Below are 21452 nucleotides of genomic sequence, written 5' to 3' on the forward strand. Positions count from 1 at the left end.
GCATTACCATTCTGGATACGACATTCGCGATGCAAATTGGCCGCCATTCATATTTGTAACGAAGACATTGAAATGATTATTTCGATTCAGAGGAAAGTGGCCGATTGAATTCCCGCGGGTCGATTACCATGCGTCGCCATTCATAAATCAACGTCCGTTTGTCGGTGCGAGTGAGAGGCGAGTATCGACCAGGTCGGAAAGAAATCTTGGTTCGTAAAGTAGCAGAGACACGGCCAGGAGAGTATTTTATCGAGACTCTTATCGGAAATATTGAAACGGTTTCAAGGGGAATGCTCTGTGTCAACGGTGTTCGTAGTATAAACTCGCCTAAGTGGATCGAGAGGCACTTATGTACACGTGTGTGGTGTGTGAAACGCCATTCCCGCGATCACCGCACTCTCTAATCGTGTATTCTTTGAATAAATCATCCCCTGCGTAAACGTTCTGTTGTATTTTCACTCGCGTCGTTCACCAATAACGATTCCTGTACCTTTTTCCGCGATCGTTAACCCTTTCCACCCTGAATTATCGTTCAATTTTCTTGCCAATAATTTTTATATTATTTAAAGTGTTTTTTTACTCGTCTGCTACTCGTGAACGATTTTGTTTCCTAATTATATTAAATATAGCTATCAAAGATTTGTTATAATTTATGTTTGTGGAACTTATGTTTGTTCTATTTTGCAATATTTTAATGCATATTTTCTATATCTTCGAATACCTCTTGGTAGATAATTGCAATAGAAATTTTATTTATATTAATATTCGCGTGGAAACACGAATATACGTACAAACATTTTTTGAACGGGTATTTCACGATTTTTACTTTAATATAATTTACCTAACAATTACTGATGTTATATCAACAATTATCGATGATATACATACAGGAAGAACAATGGATTAAATCACATAGCAAATTGATGCGCTTGTTACGTATACAACTACTCCAACTGAACATACAAAACTGAATTATACACATGCACTATCCTATTAACTTTCACGAACTAACATCATTCATTGCAAATCTGTACTAAATGGAAGCCTGTAAAATTAAACATCGCAAAATCGACTGTTTGCTGCATCTAAAATTCAGTAACGATCTAAATGCAGAGCATTGTTCCCGCCTATATAATTATTATCATTTATATGCTGCATTTGTGGTAATAACAACCGTTTCTATATCACCGATAAATTGCAATGCGTAAACATACCATTAAATTAATACTACTAATTTACCAATTTTTAATCCTCTTTTTTAGGCCTCCCTCTTAATCGAATTTTATTAAAATTTAATAATTGAAATTGAAATGAATTTTATTAAATTAGAGTAACAGCTAGTATTGGAGTAATTCACGCACAAAAGCTCAAAGAGATCAATCTCAGCTATTCTCTGGAATAAACAGAATAAAGTTTCACGTCTACCGCGGCCATATTGGTATACAATAACCCATTCCATCGCGAGCTGTAATTAAGACCTAAAAAAAACCGAACAACAAGCTTAACAAGTAGAGTAATGGACATTTCGAGGACGCAAGGAACTTAATCGTTTCTCCTTTCAAGTTCCACACATGTCGATCTCAATTTCGAGATATTACTTATGATTAACTCCCTTTACCTTTCGGGTAATTTCGAACAGGCACCCTCGTCGCGCAATCGATGAAAAATGGATTCCCACAGGGAATCTTCCCCTCAAACGTATTAAGGACACCGAGTAAAATTTCACTTAGACAAATGGAACTCCACCACATGTATAGACATTATATACATCGTCGACTTACTGCCAAAATAAGATAAATACATTTTTGCCGTTTTTGCATGAAGCGCGGAGATCGTTCCTACTTTACTGCATCAATTAGTAAATAACGAGTGGCGCGTTTTATCAATAATTCAATTTACTTCCATCTGTACAGAAACAGAAACTTATTTTATTAATTAGGCGTTTGTTAAACACTTTATGATTTTTGGTAATAATTACATTAATAATCCTATACTTTAGGTTTTTTTATTTCTCATTAAATATTTTCTGTCAGATTGTTTTACTGCAGATTAAAACCGTTTAAACTTCATTAACGCAAAACTAACAAAATTCTGCTTAATTCGTTTTGGCGGTAAGCCGACGACGTGTACAACCGAACGTAAAAAATCAGATTGACGCGTTTGCAACCACCCCTTGTCGAGCGCGGAAATCAATTTCACGCGACGCGGTACACGGATTAGAAATTTGGAAAAACCACGCCGATAAACAATCGCCAGGCGAGTAGAGGCGATTATAAAATTTGGCTGACGTTTATACGGCCGCAACAGCGCGTCGCAATTAATTTACGTGACAACGGTTGAGGCCATTAATTTTCAATCGGACGGCTGGCCCGTGCACCCGATTACACATTAATTGAGGGTTTATTAATTGGTCACAGGCTCCAAGGATAACGGCGGGCCGAAGGATAAAGGGAGTTTCATATCCGCCGATGAATTACGGGGCGTATCGCCGCCATTTTCCAGCTGATACCAGAGGAATCTTTCCAACGGGCCACCGTGGAGCGCATTATGATATCGAGCCGTAAGGTTTCATAAAACTCGAGCTAAATGACGAATGTTTATGAATATTCAGCGGAAACATTCTGCGCAGTTATATTGGGAATATAGAGAGACGGTGGAAAGAGCAGCGGCATATGCTGGAAATTGTTGCAAGCACACGCGAAATTTTCTCTGCATAATTAAACAAAATACCCGTGTACGGAAAATACAAAACGAGTCGGCTATTAACTGGTCCTCTGTTTCACGATCGGCTATACGAAAGGTGTTCAATTCCCCCTCTCGTAAGTAAAGATTATTCCAATGATAATAAACATTTCGCGCGAAACGAAATCGTTCGTCAGCACTCCCAGAAAAATCGCACGAATTCGTCCAATTCGAGGAGAGTCGAGTATCGCCAACTCGTTACACCGTCAACGAAACCTCTGAAACGTCCAGTACAGTCGAGTGCTTCTTTACTTTCCTCGTAGAAAAAGAAGCTCTCTGCAACTTCGTTATTCCCTGTTCCTCCAGCGAGTTTTATTAACCTGTTCGCCTTCTACCAATAACTTCCAACAGTTTCGTACAGTCCAATACGAGCGTACCCTCTCTAAGGACGTTCGCTGCCACTTGACGTTCTTGCTCGCTGATGATTTCTCATGCTTACGGGTACCAGTTCCGTGGCACGCGAGGGAAACGGAATAATTTTTCCTCTTCATTTTTCGCGGTTACAACTCGGACTGCGTTACAACGAGGGGTGCCTGTGGACTCAGATAGCAACCAGCGAACGGTAGCAGCGACGCGGCTGCCGAGTAGTTATGCAAATTAAAAATACTAAACCGCTCGAGAGATCCGTCGGACGGCGTTGCTCGTTTCGAATGGCTCGAATGACCGAGACTTTTCGTTTTTAATTGCGGGGAACAATGCGGCACAGTTTTAACGCACCGCATAACCGTAAGGCGTTCCTTCGCCCCGAATTGGCTCCTTTCTTCCTTTGGGCCAACTTTTCAATGCCTTTATCGGGAAACGGTCGAGTGGTTTGATTCACGGCCGGGTACCAAGTTAATTAAGATAAATATCTGGCGGGCTCGCGTTTATTACGGTGAATAGCGAGAGAGAAATGAACCGTCGGGCCGTGCGCGCCACGATAAAGGCATTCATATCGGGAAATGGGTGAAAAATTCATTTCGTAACAGCTGTGCACGGCTACGCGTTAACGTGAACATCAGAAGATAACGTGATACGATGGAGTCAGACAGTACAACTTCTCGAGATTACTGCACCCGATCGAGACAGTTGCCATCTCGATCGTTAAAAACAGCCCAACAAACCTACCTCTTCGAACTTGAAACGAGGCTCGCGCGAATGGCGAAGAAATTACGTTCCACCCCCAATCTACCCCCAACTTCGGAAGTCGACAGAGGAATCGCGAGGAACCCACCCCGGGACGACTACAGCGCGCAACAATCGGCGAACTCGAAACAGCAAGTAAAAACACAGAGGGAATATTAACGACGAGGACGTTAAAAAATGCAGGAGGCAAGAGGGCTGGATGGTCCTGTTAATCAAGTCGGCGGCGGGGAAGGGCCATGGGGAAGAGGGTACGGGGGAACCGCATTTGAAAGCCTACGGGAGGTCAGAGTAGCTCGGCGATTAACGAAGATCAAAGCCTCTCTCCGCGGGCGACGAGTGTGCCGCGTGTACGCGCGGAGCTTTTCACAGCGCAACAGGGATCGCGTACACCTCGAGGGCGAGGGGGGGTGGAAAGCGTCGGTTAAATACGCGAGCGCGTGCGCGACCAGAGCGTAGGGGTGATGAGCGTAAGAGTAGCGTGGCCGGGCTCGGGTGTCAAAGAGGAGAAGAACTCTTCCTGGCTGGTCGTCGCCGGGGTGGCCTCGCGATGGCGCGGCCATGGCTTTTCAACCCTCGCCCGCACCCCCCCTCTCGTTCCCTGCCCTTGCGCGCCCGCCAATCTCGAGCCATCTCCGTTCCAATTTCCCCGGAAAATGTTTTTCCTCGCGGCGCGGCTCGAACCCGCGGACAGGGACGACATGAAAATTGCAAGGAGTTCCGGCGGCATCGAGGGTTGTCGCGGGGTTCGGGGCAGACGCGGAGGACCTCGCGCGCGGCGCGCAAAAATCGAGCTGACGGCTCTATCTAGCGCCTGGCAACGGATGGATTACCAATCGATATTATGCAAACGCTTTTACGCGGGCCGCTTCTTCGCGCGTCTCGCACGAGGATAATAGAAATCTAGCCCGTGCATGCGAATAAGACACCCGCTTGCCAGCGGTGAGTAATACGGTACGAGCGTAAAATACGAGATTGATACGCGTACGGAATTAAATGGCGGGGAGGTTCAGTATCGGTGGCATCATACACCGGATCGTATCGTCGGGTAACAATCGAGGATAGAACAGTTTCCGGTTCTCGATCGGTCGGGTGAAGTTCAGTTAAACTAAGCTCCACGGCTTGTCGCGCTATTGCTCGCGACGATTTCCAATATTTTCCATTCGCGATCGATGCGCGAATAATTGTGCATATTCTCGTTGCAATGGACGACATCCTCGACGAGTCATCGAACATTTTTCAATGTGGACACTACGCGTGGATAGACGCGAGGATCGCATTGGAGATGCAAGCGCGATTTTATTGCACAACGCGATTAAACATTCGTAAGGTCGTGTAATATGCATACAGTGAGAGTGTGAGGTCATAAAATACGAGGATGATGTTAGCGTTGTGAAAGAATAGGTGAGAATTGTTTTTCCGGATGGTAGACGCTATTGAAATGTTAATCGTACAATTTAATTGCGTTTGTAAATATATTTTAATTATCCATGCAGAGAGAATGGTGTTCAAAATTATGGGAACGATAGGACATAATTCTATTCTATTCTACTTCTATATATGTAATTATTACATATCGGAAATCAAATTAAATCATTAATCTGATTTTATTCTTTGGACAACGTTTTCCCTAACTCGTAACACATTACGATTAAATATATTTGCACGGCTGTGATAGACGCGATGAAACGAGCGCTAAAGTCGACTTTCGAAAAAACGAACATCGATTAACGTGATAATCGACAAGCGTTCAAAGCGAAATCGTACGGATTTTATTGTCAACGTTGTATAAGCTGCAGTGCATTAAAAGAAGCTTTACATGGTGTACGATCCATTCAAGCTAATCCGTCGTCGAATTTTTTTCACCGAATGGCTTGTACCTGTCCGTTTTTCATTTAACTGAACGTACAATAATTCATCTCGTATCGCGCTTTTCAACAACCGTGTTACTGAAGGTATCACGTTAAATAACCTTTCGAATCTGCCATCCATTAATACCTCTATAACATCTAATGGATTCTAATGGTTACCAATGATATTACCAATGATTTCGAAAGTATCTCAAATTCGTCGAAACTTGAAAAGATATTTCGAATCGAGTAAAAAGTAAACTAATAACATGACTAACAAGAAAGGAGAGCGAAAATTTGCGAGAACATTCCGTGGTGTATGCTATTGTAAGCGATTGGAAATTACTTCCGTGTAATTGAACCGAAGTAACCGAAATAGTGTGTGTGAGCGAGGCTTAACACTGCGCGCAACGAAACAAATCACCCATTTATCGATACGCGTTACATAAAGTGCTGCACTCTAATCATCATTCAGTTAACAACGCGAGTTTACGATCGCTGCCAACTATGGTTCCGGTGCAGCCGTTATGCCACGCTAACGAGTACCCAAACTCCCGTATACGTATAACAGTGCCCACGTAATTCTAACCAATCTCGCGTGCTCGATTATTCCGTGCGGTTATTCGAATAACTTAATCGTGGATAGTCGCAAAAAACGGCAGCTAACTCATTCGCTGGCAACCGCGAGTAGATACATAAATGCATCCGTTAACCTCCGTTCTGCACAGTGTTCGATCATTATTCCAAGAAATTTCCACAGATGATTCTACAGACCGAAATAAGACGAAAACGAAGAATAAAAAAAACCGTGTTCGAAGCTCTGTATTCGAGAAAATCAAGATTGAACAAGTACTAAGAGCAGCGTGATCCAATATGGCTGCACCTAAACTGGCATTGAACCGACTGCAGTCTGCCATAAGAGTTTAAGAATAAAAAAAAACTGCATTCGAGGCTCTGTTTTCGAGAAAAACGAGATTGAACAAGTACTAAGAGCAGCGTGATCCAATATGGCTGCGCCTGAACTGGCGTTGAACCGACTGCAGTTCGCCATGAAAGTTTAAGTCGATCTCTTTCGAGAACACAGTGTTGGCCATAATTTTCTTACCGTTAATCTTCGTTTTATTTTACATCGCAGAACGATCTGTTAAAGTTTCGCGACTAAGAAGCCTTCTTCTGAAATTACAAACCCAACAACACCCGCTACGCACTTTTCTAATCGAGGAGATCTCAAAGAGACTCGTCAAGGTAAACACCTTTCATCATTACGAACATCCGTGTGTACGAAAGGCGCATTTTTGCCGGCAAAAAGAGAAAGGAAAAAAAAGCACGCCGTGTAATTTCATTTACATGAGAAAAGCGTGCAAGCGTGGGAAAGGATCTGGTAGGAGGACACGCGCCTCGGGTGCTGGAGATACGTTGGGACATGCCATTTCCAGAGCTAGACGACCGTTCCATCGACGGAGCGGGCAGGAAATCGATTTCCTTTCCACTCGAGACAAACTTCAGACGATCTGCCGCAGAAGAGGCAATTAAGGTAACAAACAAACAAAAAATCGAGGGGGTGGACGCGATGGGAAACGGAAGCGAGATGATGCATTAGCCGTTACAAAAGAAAAGTACGAACGAATTTACCGAATCTCCAAAACCTCTGTCGAATCTCGTCCAAAATAGCAAACACAAGGTGGATTAAGGGTTGAAAAGGTACTAAGAGGAAGAAGGGGAGGAAAGACGAGGAGAAAAAAGGGGGGATAGTCAAAGAACCGGCCGCAAAAATATCCCAGCGACGTGTCCGTCTGAATCCGCGTTTTTAAGTCAGCTGACCTGAATCGCTTTAATGAAATTTCTCCCTTCTATTCGCGTAATTCACGCGAACGCATTCAGTGGTACCGTCGACACGGAAGGACATACACGCGCGTGCAGCTGGAGCCCGGGAGCCGTGTGAATCCGAAAAAAAAGTGTATGCACGCTGCAACGGGTTAGCCACGCGAGATCCCGTCTAACTGAAACGTTTCGACGTAGACGAAGGAACTTGTCTCTCGTCCAGGAACTCGGCACGGATTTACGTGTCGTTCAAGAACTCTGCCTCTCTTCTTCTTCGACCCTAACTCTCCGCCATCCCCTTCTGTATCTTTCTCTGTCTGTTTTGTAACACGAACGAGGCCGGAGAACGTTTCAGTGAAATCGATTTAACACGAAAGAGGTCCAGACGGACCCGAGGTATTCGTCTTCAGACTGCAATTTCACGACACACACACACACACACACACACACACACACACATACGCGAGTACGTATACGTACGTAGGTACGTAAAGGGGAAGAGAAAGGGAGAGAAAGAGCCAGGAAGCAAGAAGTTCCTCGCGCTTCCATCCGATTCCAATTAAGACGCCTCGAAAGGACGTCTCGTCGTTCTGAAAACTCGTCACAGGGCCGCCTTCTTAGCCGTTCTCGGTCCCTCGGACCAACCCTTCGACAGCCAACGCGTAAAACCGGCCGCAGACTGTGGCATTACGGACAATTCGATTCCCTTCGATTCCACCCGTCTAGGGGCAAGCCAATTTATATCGGAAGTTGACCCATCGCGACTTGGACGAGGGGATAGTATTTCTTTCTTCTATCTTCCAGGCTACCTTTAAAAGCGAACGTTATGGAAGTAAAAGCGTCCGCCCTGTTCTTATTCCGTGGAGCAAGGGACGTCGTTGGATTAAGATACGTTAATAATTGATGGGAATCGAGGAAGCTTTCGTAAGCTGGTAAATGGTCCTTTAATTCTCGATTGGCTAAGGGATACTTGTTATCGGAAGAGAGATTAAGAGGGGGAATTTTGTGCGGTAATTAAACCTTTCAGCAGGCGACAGTCTTTAGGAAAAGAGGAATTATTGTTGTTTAGCTGCCCTTGGTGCACGCCAATCTTAAACTGTTCGCTCTTTTGGCCAAAAAGGGATTTCGTTCCCTCTTTTCTCACCTGGCGACAGCAAGCCTTAAATTTACATTTACATCTGATAAATCCAGCTTAATCCATTATAAATGAAGCTTTTTTTGAATACTTTCTTTCATCACTTACTCATAGTTTGCATCTTTGATGGTACAGACTGTAAAGTACTCAGTTTAAGGTCTAACTTAAAATCGATACAAATTTTAAGCTTAACACATCTTTAACCTTTAATTTTTATAAGAATGATCTTATCTTCACGACTTCTCTTTTACTAATGACTGATAATACAAGTTCCGTTTCAAAACAGACACAGTCTATGGTTCTTCTTGAATGGGTTAAAGTTTCAAACCGTACATTATCAACTAATAAAGATCAAGTGTACGAGACTGTTCTGAAATCGATAAATGGCACCCAACGCTTGTTTCGAAATACACGAATCTGACCGATCACTCGAGCGGCATATTAAATATAATTTTTAAACGCGACTAGACCACGATGCACGCGTGTCCATAATTTAAACGTCACCGACAAATCCGTGACGAGGATGTTTCGTAATGGAAACGTTCACTGTTCGCGTGGCATTAGATTCAAGGCGGCGGCACCGTTTAATTTAATTTGCATTCGTGATTTCACGCTGCGTGCGACGAAACATCGCGGGCAATTAAATCCGCCTGCGTGCTATTGGCAACTCGACTGTTTACGGCCAAGTTTACCCGCGTATCCACAGACTGTCAAGCTATCTTGCGTTGAACGCGGCCGAGGAACATTGCCCGCAAACACCGAGCTGGTAACCGCGGCGAATGTGCCGGCACTCTTCGATATTGTATTACATATAATACAGCTAAGTGATGGCAAGTGATTAACTCGAAATGACAAAGTAGATTAAACTGAGGCGGATGGCGAGAGAGAGAGAGAGAGAAAGAGGGAGGAGAGGGGAGAGTCGTGGTGCCAATTACGGTCCATTTAATTAGTGGAATCTTCCAATGCTCGCTTGACACTGGATTCCACTAATCGAACAACGAAATATCCGTGGATAATCCCTCCGAACAGAAGAAAAGTTGCCTTTGAGGAACATGATTAATTAAGAACGGCAACAAATTAAACGGTCGGTATTTAAATCTGTTTTCGATCAGCATTTCAATTAATTGTTGGTCATTATTTCGTTACCGAAAAGATCAGTATAAAATGTACTAAATGGTCAGAAGATAAATAACGAATGGTCAGTATAAATAAAAAACGATCAGGATGGAATTAATTACTGGTTAGTATAAAATTAATAAACGGGCGATATAAAGCAGGAAGGAGATGGTATTAAATCCATTCTATCATAGACTCATTGTAAGTCGAATATAATCACGTGTTTTGATCAATTGGTATTTGTTTAGCTGCTAGTGGGACATCACAAGGATATCTTCAAAGGATATTGACCCTTTATATTTAAATTCTTAATATTCAAATATTTACAAAAAGGAATTGAAATGAAGACCAGTGAAACACTAGCCTTTCATATTTAAATGCTGAGCCTTCGTTATTTAAATACTGACCAGCAACATGCAAGCCATTAAAAAATCGTGTGATACAATGACTAGTTACTTTTTCATCCTTTATTATCTTCAGCCAGTGTATCTCTTTGTTATATTACGTACAAACAATTCGATTGACGCTATGCCCCTTTCACGTAAATTATTTTGTTATAAATTCGTGTATCCTGCCAGGTGCAAACGAGTATCGCTGCGATCGATTAGAATGAAATAACTTGGATGGAAACGACGGTCACGTATCAAAAACAGCGATCAAGTTATCAACATCGTTGAACTCGACGTATCAACGTGTCTCGAAGTGACGTTAAGCAAACGACAGTTTTAGCTGATACCTAGACACAGGACGTAGTTTGCATTCCTCGAGTAGCTCGCGTTTAAACGTGATTCTATCACATTTGTGGTGTCTGCGCGCAATTGTTATGTCATAGCTAGACCGTCAGCAGGAATCTTACTGCGCAAACTTCGACGTCCGCCAGCAGAACTTCCATTATCCAAATTAACACGAAACCCGCTTAGATAGGGGAGTTTACAGATTCAGAAAGCTTCAGTCCTTTAATGCGTCCTCGCTCGCGCGTTTCAAACCAGGAATAATCGCGTACGCACTAAGAACGCGCTAAAATTACGCACCATCGATATCTACCCTCTAAACTGATCTCCAAGTATCAGAAAACCTTCAAGTATATCATCAACGCAGATAGCTAGCCCAAAGAGAACGAATTCGCTATAAACAGCGATGGACTTCTATTTTCCATACGACAGTTGTTCGTTCCGAATGCGAATCGTTTCGATCCTTCTAATACGAGAAAAAAGACACAGGAACCGTCTATACTACTATGCAACCCTCGATTACAATCGATCGAAAGATGGCAAGCATTGAAACCGACACTTGATACGTTTACGACCTAATACTATAAGATCCCTTCGCAAAGGTAACCCGTTGGTGAGCTCGCGAAACCCGTAATTATTTCCCGTACTCTATATCCGGACACATAAAAGGGAATGCAGAAATAAGGCGATATAATTAGCGGTAGTGCGGGTATATAGCGAGATTTCACGTGCATCTGGGAGGCGAGCGTGGATCGATCAATGGCGCGCATAAGCGGCGCGAAAGAAATTTAAACAGGCCGTGGCCTTGAACAACCAAGCTTATAATTTCGATGGTAATTTGTACGCTCGCGTGCCGTTTTCTCATTAACCAACAAAGGTGGCCGCGTGTTTCCCCTCGTCGCGCGTGCACGTCCCTCTTTACCGGCGATATATCTCCTAGCGTTCTCCGCACCGCCGCAAGAAAAATCTGTTCGCCAGCTCGAGGGGTGGGTTCAGCAGCCGAATGATCTTTCGCGCTTCATTCCACCGTTCTCGTATGCTCTCGCAACGGTGAAATGAATTTTTCACGACTCCCTCTTGGCACTGCTCACGGTTTTCACAGATCTTCCCGACGATTGTCTGCCCGGAGGAATCCACGCGGAAATCCTAACCTTCGAATCGATGAGGCTGACCGTTCGTTCTCGTTGCGGATTGATGCTACTAATTTTTACGTTCTCGAACATTCGCGAGATTTTGGAATTCTGAAGAATCTTGAAATTGAAGCACTGATTTTCGTTGTTGGTCTTCAATAACTTAAAGCTAAACGCAACATTAGAGATCGAATGATTCGATACAAGAGTATCTGTATAAAAACGCAGGCCACGATTGCCTCTGTTGTCAGAGTATTCTTAATCCAGGTTAGTGTAAATCGATTCAACAATTTATAGGTTGCGCAGTATTTTTTCTACGACCGTTCCAAGCGATCTATAAACACAAATTGGTAATAAGAACTACGCTACTGTCTTCGAGTACGAGGTACTCGGTTCATTAATAAACGAGAACGCTATTGTTGCTCGCGAATTTTCACGTTTGCGAGCCCTTTTCATTTTCACGATTACGAAAACCAGCAAACCTACCCGAGGATTTATACTCCGGTGGATTCTAAATCTCCCCCCGAGTTTCGTACTTGTCCCATCATCCGCGTGGGAACATCTTAAAGCGCAAGAATAGAATTGCAAATCTAGTCAAAGAAAAGAGCCAGGTATTCCAAAGGAGCAACAAAATAGATGTTTGCCATTTTGAATATTTCATGGTGAAACAGACAAATCGCGAGTCAAAGATGAGGATATCTGCGAAGAAAAGATAATGTTACGATACCACAAAGAACACCATCGCAACGAAAATGGTAAATTAAACGTTTAGCGAAACCTAAATTATTTAAACAATAGTCAAAAATTTTGTATAAGAAAATATTTTTGTACGTAATAATCTTCGTACTGTTTTTTTTAAATATATGAGATATTAATTTTAATAATCAGCTAAATTGTCGTCCGCAATTTCTGTTAATTTGCAGATTTCAAGATCGCAAGAATTCGAAGTTCGATCGACTTGAACCAGAATCTGCAATCGGCTCTCGACGCGTGCGAACGACGCGATACTCTGCAAATAATTTCACGAGCACTTCGCCTCGGTATCGCCGAGAACAAAGCAGAAGTCAGGCTTGGAGAGCGTCTCAACTTTCAAGAACGCATTAATGCAGCCCTCTCAGGAATGCTCAGAAATTCCCGCGGAAGCGTATAATGTCGTCGCGAATTGGAACGCACGAGTGACATCGTTCCCAGAGACCGAGCAAAATCTCGAAAATCTGTCGAAAGACAGACAAGTTTTGATCGATGCGATGTACGTTCGCCATCATCCAAGAATCGTACATCATTTTATCCTTTACTATCTTTTACTCTGCGTGTATTACTTTATCTCTACGTAACATTAAAATACGTATGGTTACCAATAAACATTCTCACTGTTCCAAATTTACTTCGAATCTAAAAATGATCTAATTTAAGCGAAAGCTTACGAAGATACACTATAATTTCAGTGTTTTTTCTACGAAAACCATAAATTCTTAATTATATTCTTGTCTGCCAATAAAATCAAATATTTTTCGCTCTTCAACTTCTAGTTACAAATATCTTATCGATTAATTCGCAATGTATAATTACTGTAATTCTTGTGAATTTATCAATTAGCATTAACGTCAAGCATCTACGACGTTATAAAATTAGCGAAACCGTAAAAATAATTACGCTGGTTAATTTGTATCAAATTGCGTGCTTTGCGTACAGAACGAACCCTGTCGTGCCATTCTATGTTATACTATAATCAGATCCGCGTGGAACGTTTCTGTCTCAAAGGATGACGAGTGTACGAATGTCGCAGAAGCGAAAGTAACTGGTTAACAGAATATTTAGACAATTGAATATTCTCGCAGTGGATACATGAATTATAGAACAGAAAGCCCTACCGCAAACACGACTGGAATGGTTGAACGTTGTCGCGAAGCTATGAAAATGAAATGGGGCAAGCTCGAGATTAACCCTTGGCACTACCTTTGCCAAAAAAAGGGAAGAAATATAAGTTTCATAGATGTAAATTACAAAAAGATTAAGAGCTACATTTAATATAATTAGTAAGCAGAATTAGTTACAAGTAGCAGTCGAGGAATTGTCCTCTGAAGTAAATATATTTATAAAATAAAACACTTTAAATAGTAGTAGTAAAAAATAATTTGAAGTGCAAAGAGTTAAGATCGTTAATATAAAATGATTTTCATTGAAAAAGAAAACTCCAGTACCGATCAGAAAAATCGTAATACGAAATATTAAACTCTGGCTTAAAAATGAAGTTTTCTTTAAATCCATAATGCGCATAATACATTTATGAATGGTACTACAGCTACGCTACCAAAAAAAGTGCATCTCAATCTTAAAATAAAAATTTAACCCAGAAAGTAACCGATAGAGTAAAATAATGACGACCAATTTCTCATTCCAAATATGAATCACATTTATACTCTTCTGTCGATGGAACGGCTCTAAGACCGTTAAAAATGGAGTTTGATAAAACGTGTACGTGTACTTAGTAGACTAACGCTATAAAATTTTTACTAACAGCAAACATATTGTAATTTTTATCAACGCTGCCAAGCGATCTGATATTTAACGATATGGTCCAAAAAAATAACAATGCGTAACTCTCGAAGAATCTGATGGCTGCAAATTTGTAACATTACCCCGATAAGAACGTATAATCACCAGACGTCAATGATAACAGCTCGATGCTGTCTCGTTTCCGGTGCTCAGCTCCACGATAAAACGATATTGATTCTGCGCTTCCATTTTAAGTGCACGTTTTTATGGCCTAAACGGAAGGGACAAGGAAACTGAGTCGTCGTTACTATTCACGTTGTTCCCTAAAGGGGCAACGGGGTGCGCTCCAAGGATCGTAAAAGATCTTCACGATGGAAACGCGAGGTTCTACGACCACCCCACGATACGCACTTGCTCTCGAGTAGAGTCACGTCATCGTGTCACGCATTTTCAAACGACAGTTTGGTAAGAAAAAAACATTTTCACGGTAGTCCAGTAACGTTCAAAGTTCATTTATAGCGGGGAAACTTCCCTTGCTCGATGGCTACGAGGAAGCGCCGAAGTCTGGTGAGATAAAATAGAAGAATAATCGGATTAGTCGTGACAGAACGGCGTCTGTTAAAAACTGTCAAGAGAGAATCGTTCCTTTTGATGTTTATTCAGACTAGCTTTATCGACAGCTTTTACACCCGCCGTGGACCATCGTCGACTGAGGGATTAAGGAAGCTTATTCCTGGCGTTCTCTCTTTGGGACGAGGTGAATATTTGAAGGGCGTACGACTTTTTTAATTCCACGCTGATGGTGCTCTTCGCGTGTCTACGTTTTTCGTGAAATGAACGAGAATCTGTTTCGCTTGTTTAAATACGAGCACGCGCGTTCAAATGCTCTCTTCGATAAAGAGATAAACCATTCGTGGTATTTTACGCGAACGTCACCTTCATCCGCCAAGTTTCTTATCCGTATCGCCCCGCGCGCCAGTTTAATGCAATTTTCGGATCGTCGCTATCAAGCTGAAGTTAATTAGACTAAAATTGCACGGGGCATTTCGCTAACTTCATTAACGTTACTCGCAAATATGAACTCATTCACGCAATTTTGCTAGGAAATTGAATCAGGTAAATTGAGCTACCGCGCGAAACGAGGCGTTAACAATGCTGGATAATCCACATGACTGTTAAAGAACCGGTTATGAACCAAAGTCCTTCTCCTCTGCTCAAGTTAATTAGAAAAGTAATTAATCTCGCTGAGGGAGGATTTTATTAAAAATTTATATTGATACAAACGGGTCGATCGGGTAACACGATTTAAAGCTAGCAGGATCAAATTTAGTTCGCTATCAAAACTACTAAAGGGCCTAGACGATGAAGAGGCTACGTTACAAATACGAAGCTCGACTAAATTGAGTTCAAAGTTAATCCAGCTGTACACGCTACATCGTGTAACATACTGCTCGAGTCCTCACTCTAATTCTTTATTAAATCCACAGAGAACGGAGTAAAATGAAGTGCTTAATGAAGCAACGATTACAGGTCAATTTACGATCTATTAAAATTTCAAACAGAGGAAACTCTAATTCCGAACGATAACAATGCGAAACCTCGGATACAACCTCAGTTTACGAGGGTAAAAAGCAAAAAAGGGGGAAAAAAATACAAGAAGAGAAGACGACTCGCGGCGCGTTCAAGTGAAAAGCCGAAACCAACAGCCGTCCGCTTAATAATTCAGCCGTAATTAAGGGGAACGGACGTGGACGGGAGTCGTCGTCGTCGACGGCGACGACGAGTGCTTACGTGGGAACGGTTCTGGAGATTATTAAACGTAAAGTCGCGCCAGGTCCCCTGGAACCTGGTCGCGCACAATAGAAGACAAATTGCACGGCAAGGCGGCGGTGAATTATTCGGCGTGCGCCGCTCGACGCGCCGGTGAACTACCCGTAAAATTATACATTACTTCCGGTATTTCCATGCTGGCCGCCGAAAGGGTTAAGGGTTAATAAGATGCTTGTTTGTGGTTCAAGTGGGCGCACTCGAATCGCAGCCGGCTGGCATAATTCAACGTCGGCCTGTCCGGAGCGTAGTCAGCCATTAGGCTGCAACAATGTGCTCGCGTGCACGCCGCGGAGCCTCGGAAATGTCAGAAGAACGTGACGTTGCAGCCAGGATTCCGAGGGTGGTTGGTGCCTCGTAGGGTTACAGCCAGAAGGAGAGGGGCTATAAACGTGACCCAGAACACGAGATCCGACAGAGTACCGTAGCCACCCTCGAACTGCAACGCGATGGATCGGCGCGCGTGCATATTTTCGTTCGACACCCGATTCGTCGCAACGAAATTTCGCTGCGATCGCTGCTAGCGGGAAATAATTCGCCTCCACCTCGATAACGATCGACATCACGCGCCACCTTTGAGAGATAGAGGATTTAACCACCGTCTGAAAGCACCCCGCCTTCTCGTCCTTCGTAAATAGCTAATCGTACAGATCGACCATCTGAATAAAGTATGTAACGAGCAACCGTTCCAACTATCCGACGCGGCCGTCGAAGGCGTTGACGCTTAATTCTGGAACGACGACGATCGGAAATAAACGCTGACCTTGCGCGTGTCTCCCTTACGACGGCCGTGTGAAGTCGAAGAGGCGAATCGTGTGGTGAATAGGATTGAATTCAGAATCGCGGTTCGATCGGGGATCTCGTGAAAGGGTTTGGATCTTTAAACGCCCTGTATTCGTCCTCGATTGGAGTTATCACGACTAATTCCGATTTAACTCGCGATTTCTATCTTTGATGGCACTTGCGGGGTGCGCGGTATTTTGGGGGTGGATTTGAGCGCTTCGCGGATGGAAGTTACGCGACATTGGATGAGGGATATTTAACGGGGGGTGTAAAACGTGAGTGAAACGACGTCGCATCGATATGTCGCCGGAATATCATTTTTTTATGGCTTAAATCACACGTAACGGCAAATTCGCTTTTTCTCTCCATTCGTTTTCGTCTATTACAATACAATTCACACCGTAACCATAAAATTCGAGAACATGATTCACCTTTGTTCAAACAGGCTTTCTAATGCAAAATTCTTTTCTAAACACTTTGAAGAAAAGGAATTAACTCAATTCACTAAATTTCTCGCATGATCAAACAGTTAGCAAATTGCTACATCGATCCTCCACTCCCACGACTCTGTCATATTTCGATCGTTCCATGCCAAACGACTGTACACGTTTTAAGGATCAGTTAAAAGACGTTCCCGCTTATCATCAAATTGCCCTTCCTTATGGCAGCACGGAAAATCGTTACTCCCACTGTCTTACTCGACACGCAACCGAACAACCGTGTCACGAGACTTCGATGAAACGGTACCAAACTCTCTTTCTCTCTAAATGGAAATTGTCAATGAAACGACGTGGCTGACTTCCGCGAATCGATCGACGAAAAACAGCGTCCTTTGTTTTAATTCTAGCGAACTACGGAATTACGTGCAGCCGAGGACCTTGCCAACCTGCATTACCTGTGACGGAGGGTCGTTGCGCCTTTGCAGGGCGCAATCTGATCCGATTAGATCGCGTACAAACGCAGCGCGAGCACCCACCAAGCCTCAGTCTAATAGTTAATTACACGTGACAACAAGCGCCGCTTAGCGAGCCGATAAAATTCCATTCTTCCGCCGTGAATTCCTCGGGCCACGACCCGATTCCGTCACGGAACCGATGTTTCCGACACTTTTTATTCGACGACATATAGACGACAATTTTTATTCGAACTAAAACAATGCTTGAATTAATACTTCGAAATTGGAGCAAGATCAGAAAGTCGAGATATAAACTATAATATCGTAGGAATTGGAAAGTTAGTTTTGTTTAAAGAAAATGCAACTCTGCGTTCCGCACAGACATCCTTTTATATATTCATTCATTGAACATTCTCGAATCTTTTACCCAGTTTCCCATATATTCTATTATTTCTCCAGACAATCACATACACGCGTACACACACTTTTACATATAAAGTCTGGAATATTCTAGAATAATCAAGAAACATCTCACTATATCCTACTTTCACAATTACATCCTCGTTGTTACAAACGTCCACACCTGGTTCAACCAAAACACTCGTTTCTTCGTCCCTCGCATCCTGTACTACACTTTCCAGTGAATTTCGAATTAATTCTCGCGATTGTAGCCGACAGCCTAACGCAACGCGAGGGGAAAATATCGAAGGAGATGGGCGAAAAACGGGACGCGATAACTGGCAATGCCGATTCAGTTTCGGATCCGTGACAAATCCTGGTTTAATCAAAACACCAAACACCGAGGGTCGGCCCGGTGCGTCCAATCTGGAACGCGTCGGTCGGAGAACGGCCGGGGTGAAACGTCACCCTCGGGTCACGTATCGAGCGGGATGACGGCGGCCCGTATAAACGATTACGACTCAGCTTCCGTGTGCAACTTTTCTCCCGGTCCCGTTCCGAGCGAACGATGCACTTATCGCGTCTGCCTGTCGCGGACAAAGAAATTACGACGCGGAAGGCGGCGGTCACGGGTGCATAACCGGAGGGTACGAGAGCGTACCCAGCATCGGCTCATCCCCCCGTTCTCGTGCTCGAGGAGCTACGATATAACGAGAAAAACGGTGGAGAGAGGCGGACCCACTCCAGGTATTACAAGGAACGAAGCCGGACAAAAAGCGGTCTCTGCCATATTTCCCCTCGCCTCCTCGACCCGCCCTCTTCTTTACTTCTTTCCCGTCGCCGGTACACGTACGCTCGCCCCGTCCCGCCCTTAGAAAACGAATGCACGACCTACGCTCTCGGAAGTTCCGAGGATGTTTCGCGAGGACGCTGACTTATTTCATTGAATGCGATCCGTGATTCCCGGGGTTTAAATGTGATTTAAAGGGGAAACTCATGCTGGAAAACTCACCGGACCAATTTTCGCTACTGGCGGCTGTGCAGCTGGACGATGCTCCCGTTCTGGGTACGTTCATCGTATTTCGGGAATCCTCGACATGGTCTTTTGTTGGACGCTTTGATCTTCTCGGGCACGTTCTTCGATTCAGAGACGGCTCCGCACCTGAATGAAAAAAGAATTACCTGCTGTGAAATCGAGATACAGAGCTGAGATTTAAAGGAAGCGTGTGTCGTGGAATTAGCCACCCTTCGATTCAAATATTCTTTGATCTATCTAAACGCGCGCTGTGTAAATATCAAGTTTATGACGTTCTTTCGTTAATTGCTCGCTTCGATAGCGCCTGTTCTAATTGCAAGTAGGAAAAAGCTTCGGTTAATTTTTTCGGTTTACGATGCTCTACCTTGGTATACCGAAATAAAAGTAAACGCTGGTTACTCGAATAAGTAAACGTTGATTTTCAATTGCGCAAATATCGTTAATTTCGTTACTCTACACTATAACAATATATACAACAACAACCCTTGTATACTAGAAACAAACATTCATTAACCCAGAACAACGTCAAGACAACAAATACTTATTTACTGTATCATTCAGCCCTTTCTGATACAAAAAACATCTTAACAAATTATGCTAAATTTTTCTCCGACATTTGTACCATGTAGCAAGTCCTATAATTAAACAAATGTCGTGACAGTTAGAGCAAATACAAGGTACGATGTAGATATTCGAATAGGTTGACGTTTAATCGGAATAGCTTTCTTAAAGACGTGCAGGCGGGTACGAACATGTCTTCGAGGTGGTTGAAACAGCACGCAGGGTGCTTAGTTAGTGAACGGTGACCCATGAAACTGGACACAAGGTATTATCCTGGCGCACCAGGTCAGACGCGGTGGCGAACGCCTCGCCAGCCATTCCTGTTACGCAAAGCTGGCCCGTTTCGAGTAAACGGGGAGAAAAAAAACAACAAACGACCCATTAACCGCGGAATAATATTCGTGACGCGGGATTCTCGATCTACCGCGGCCACCGCGGGAATTTCATTCCGCCGCGCGGACTTAATCGGCCAATTCAGCCAGATTAAAATCGTTACTTCCGCGGGCAGGGCTCCCTGGGTAACGATTCAGGAAGAAAATTTTCGCTGGATCGCGGATTTCGCATGAAAAAAATGTTTCACGAGGGTAGCGAGGTTACAAATCGCGAGTAAATCGCTTTTTAACAGCCAGCGAGGCGGCGCTCATTGACGCTCGAAAGGGAAAATCATTTTTTTCAGCCATGATAAGAAAGAAAATTAAAAATCGACTAATTTATGACAAGTCATTTTTATACAGTAGAATAATATGAGAAATTAGAGGCATTAATAATAATAAATGTTTTCTGCTCGACTAAAGTTATCCTCCATGAAGACCTTGTCTACCTCGTTAAAAGATCTTTTAATCGCTTTACGCTTTACTTATACAAACAACGTTCGCACCACTGAATACGTAGAGATTTTACAATCGCGTAGCTAATTAAAAGATAGCTGAAAAAAATTAGCATGCAAAAAAATGGTGAAGAAACAATTTTATTCAGCTGTGTTTCGAACAACCTTTGGAAAAGCATTACGCACACTTTCTCACGTTTCATTGAACATAAATTTATGACTAGTACGAGCGTGTAACAGTAGCCATCGACGCGTTAAACAAATAAAACTAGAAATCCTAGCAATGCTGTAATCAGATGAACTTGATTCGGAATTCTCTTGTTCTCTATTCGTTACGATGCTAGAACGTACGGATGCATAATTATTTTTTGTTTCAGATTGCGCACGTGTACGAAGGGTGTGTAACGTACCGATATTCGAGAATAAATTATTTTTATCATCGTCCAATTTACATTCGCGGAACAATTCGATGTAAACTTTTATGGCATACGGCTTGGAAATGTTTCTGCTATTGGAAATGTAACAGAAATTTATTGTACTTTTTGTTGCGCGAACATTTCGCCAAGGTGAACACCTTTAATGACTTCTACTTTTCTCTTTCTTCTTTTTATTCATATTCGAACGTTAGAAATTAGACACATTAACCAAGAGAGAGTATCGTTCGCTAATCTCAAATTGTTATACAATAAAGCGACTATAACACAAACAAATAATCACCACATTATTTAATACCATAGTTAGCCAAAACTAATTGACTGATATCATACATTCTAAACCAGTGAAAAAAATATAACTTTTACTTGTTACTAGAAAAGAAACAAGAAACACAACAAAATTAAGAATTCTCTTTAAAAGAGAAAAGAAGTTTGCTCTTTAAAAAAAACAATTTTAAAATTCATCAGTGTACATTATCAACGCTAATATGTTGATCGAACATGGACGATGTTCAATTGTTTCGAGGATACCTCGCAATCGATTTGCA

General features: G+C 42.8%; 1 protein-coding gene across 3 annotated transcripts in view; it reads right to left on the reverse strand.

The window, feature by feature from the left end:
- Hs3st-a (Heparan sulfate 3-O sulfotransferase-A) overlaps positions 1–21452 on the reverse strand; it is a 123614-nt gene that overhangs the window by 87145 nt on the left and 15017 nt on the right. Inside the window, exon 1 of one of the 3 annotated variants that reach the window (XM_076899489.1) lies at positions 19060–19170. The exons of the other annotated variants lie outside the window; for them this stretch is intronic. The gene's annotated coding sequence lies outside the window, so the exon portion shown is untranslated. Of the gene's footprint in view, positions 1–19059; positions 19171–21452 lie in introns of those variants that run through there. 3 annotated transcript variants of the gene reach the window in all.

This window comes from Xylocopa sonorina, chromosome 8 (genome assembly GCF_050948175.1).
Source record: "Xylocopa sonorina isolate GNS202 chromosome 8, iyXylSono1_principal, whole genome shotgun sequence".
NCBI lineage: Eukaryota > Metazoa > Arthropoda > Insecta > Hymenoptera > Apidae > Xylocopa > Xylocopa sonorina.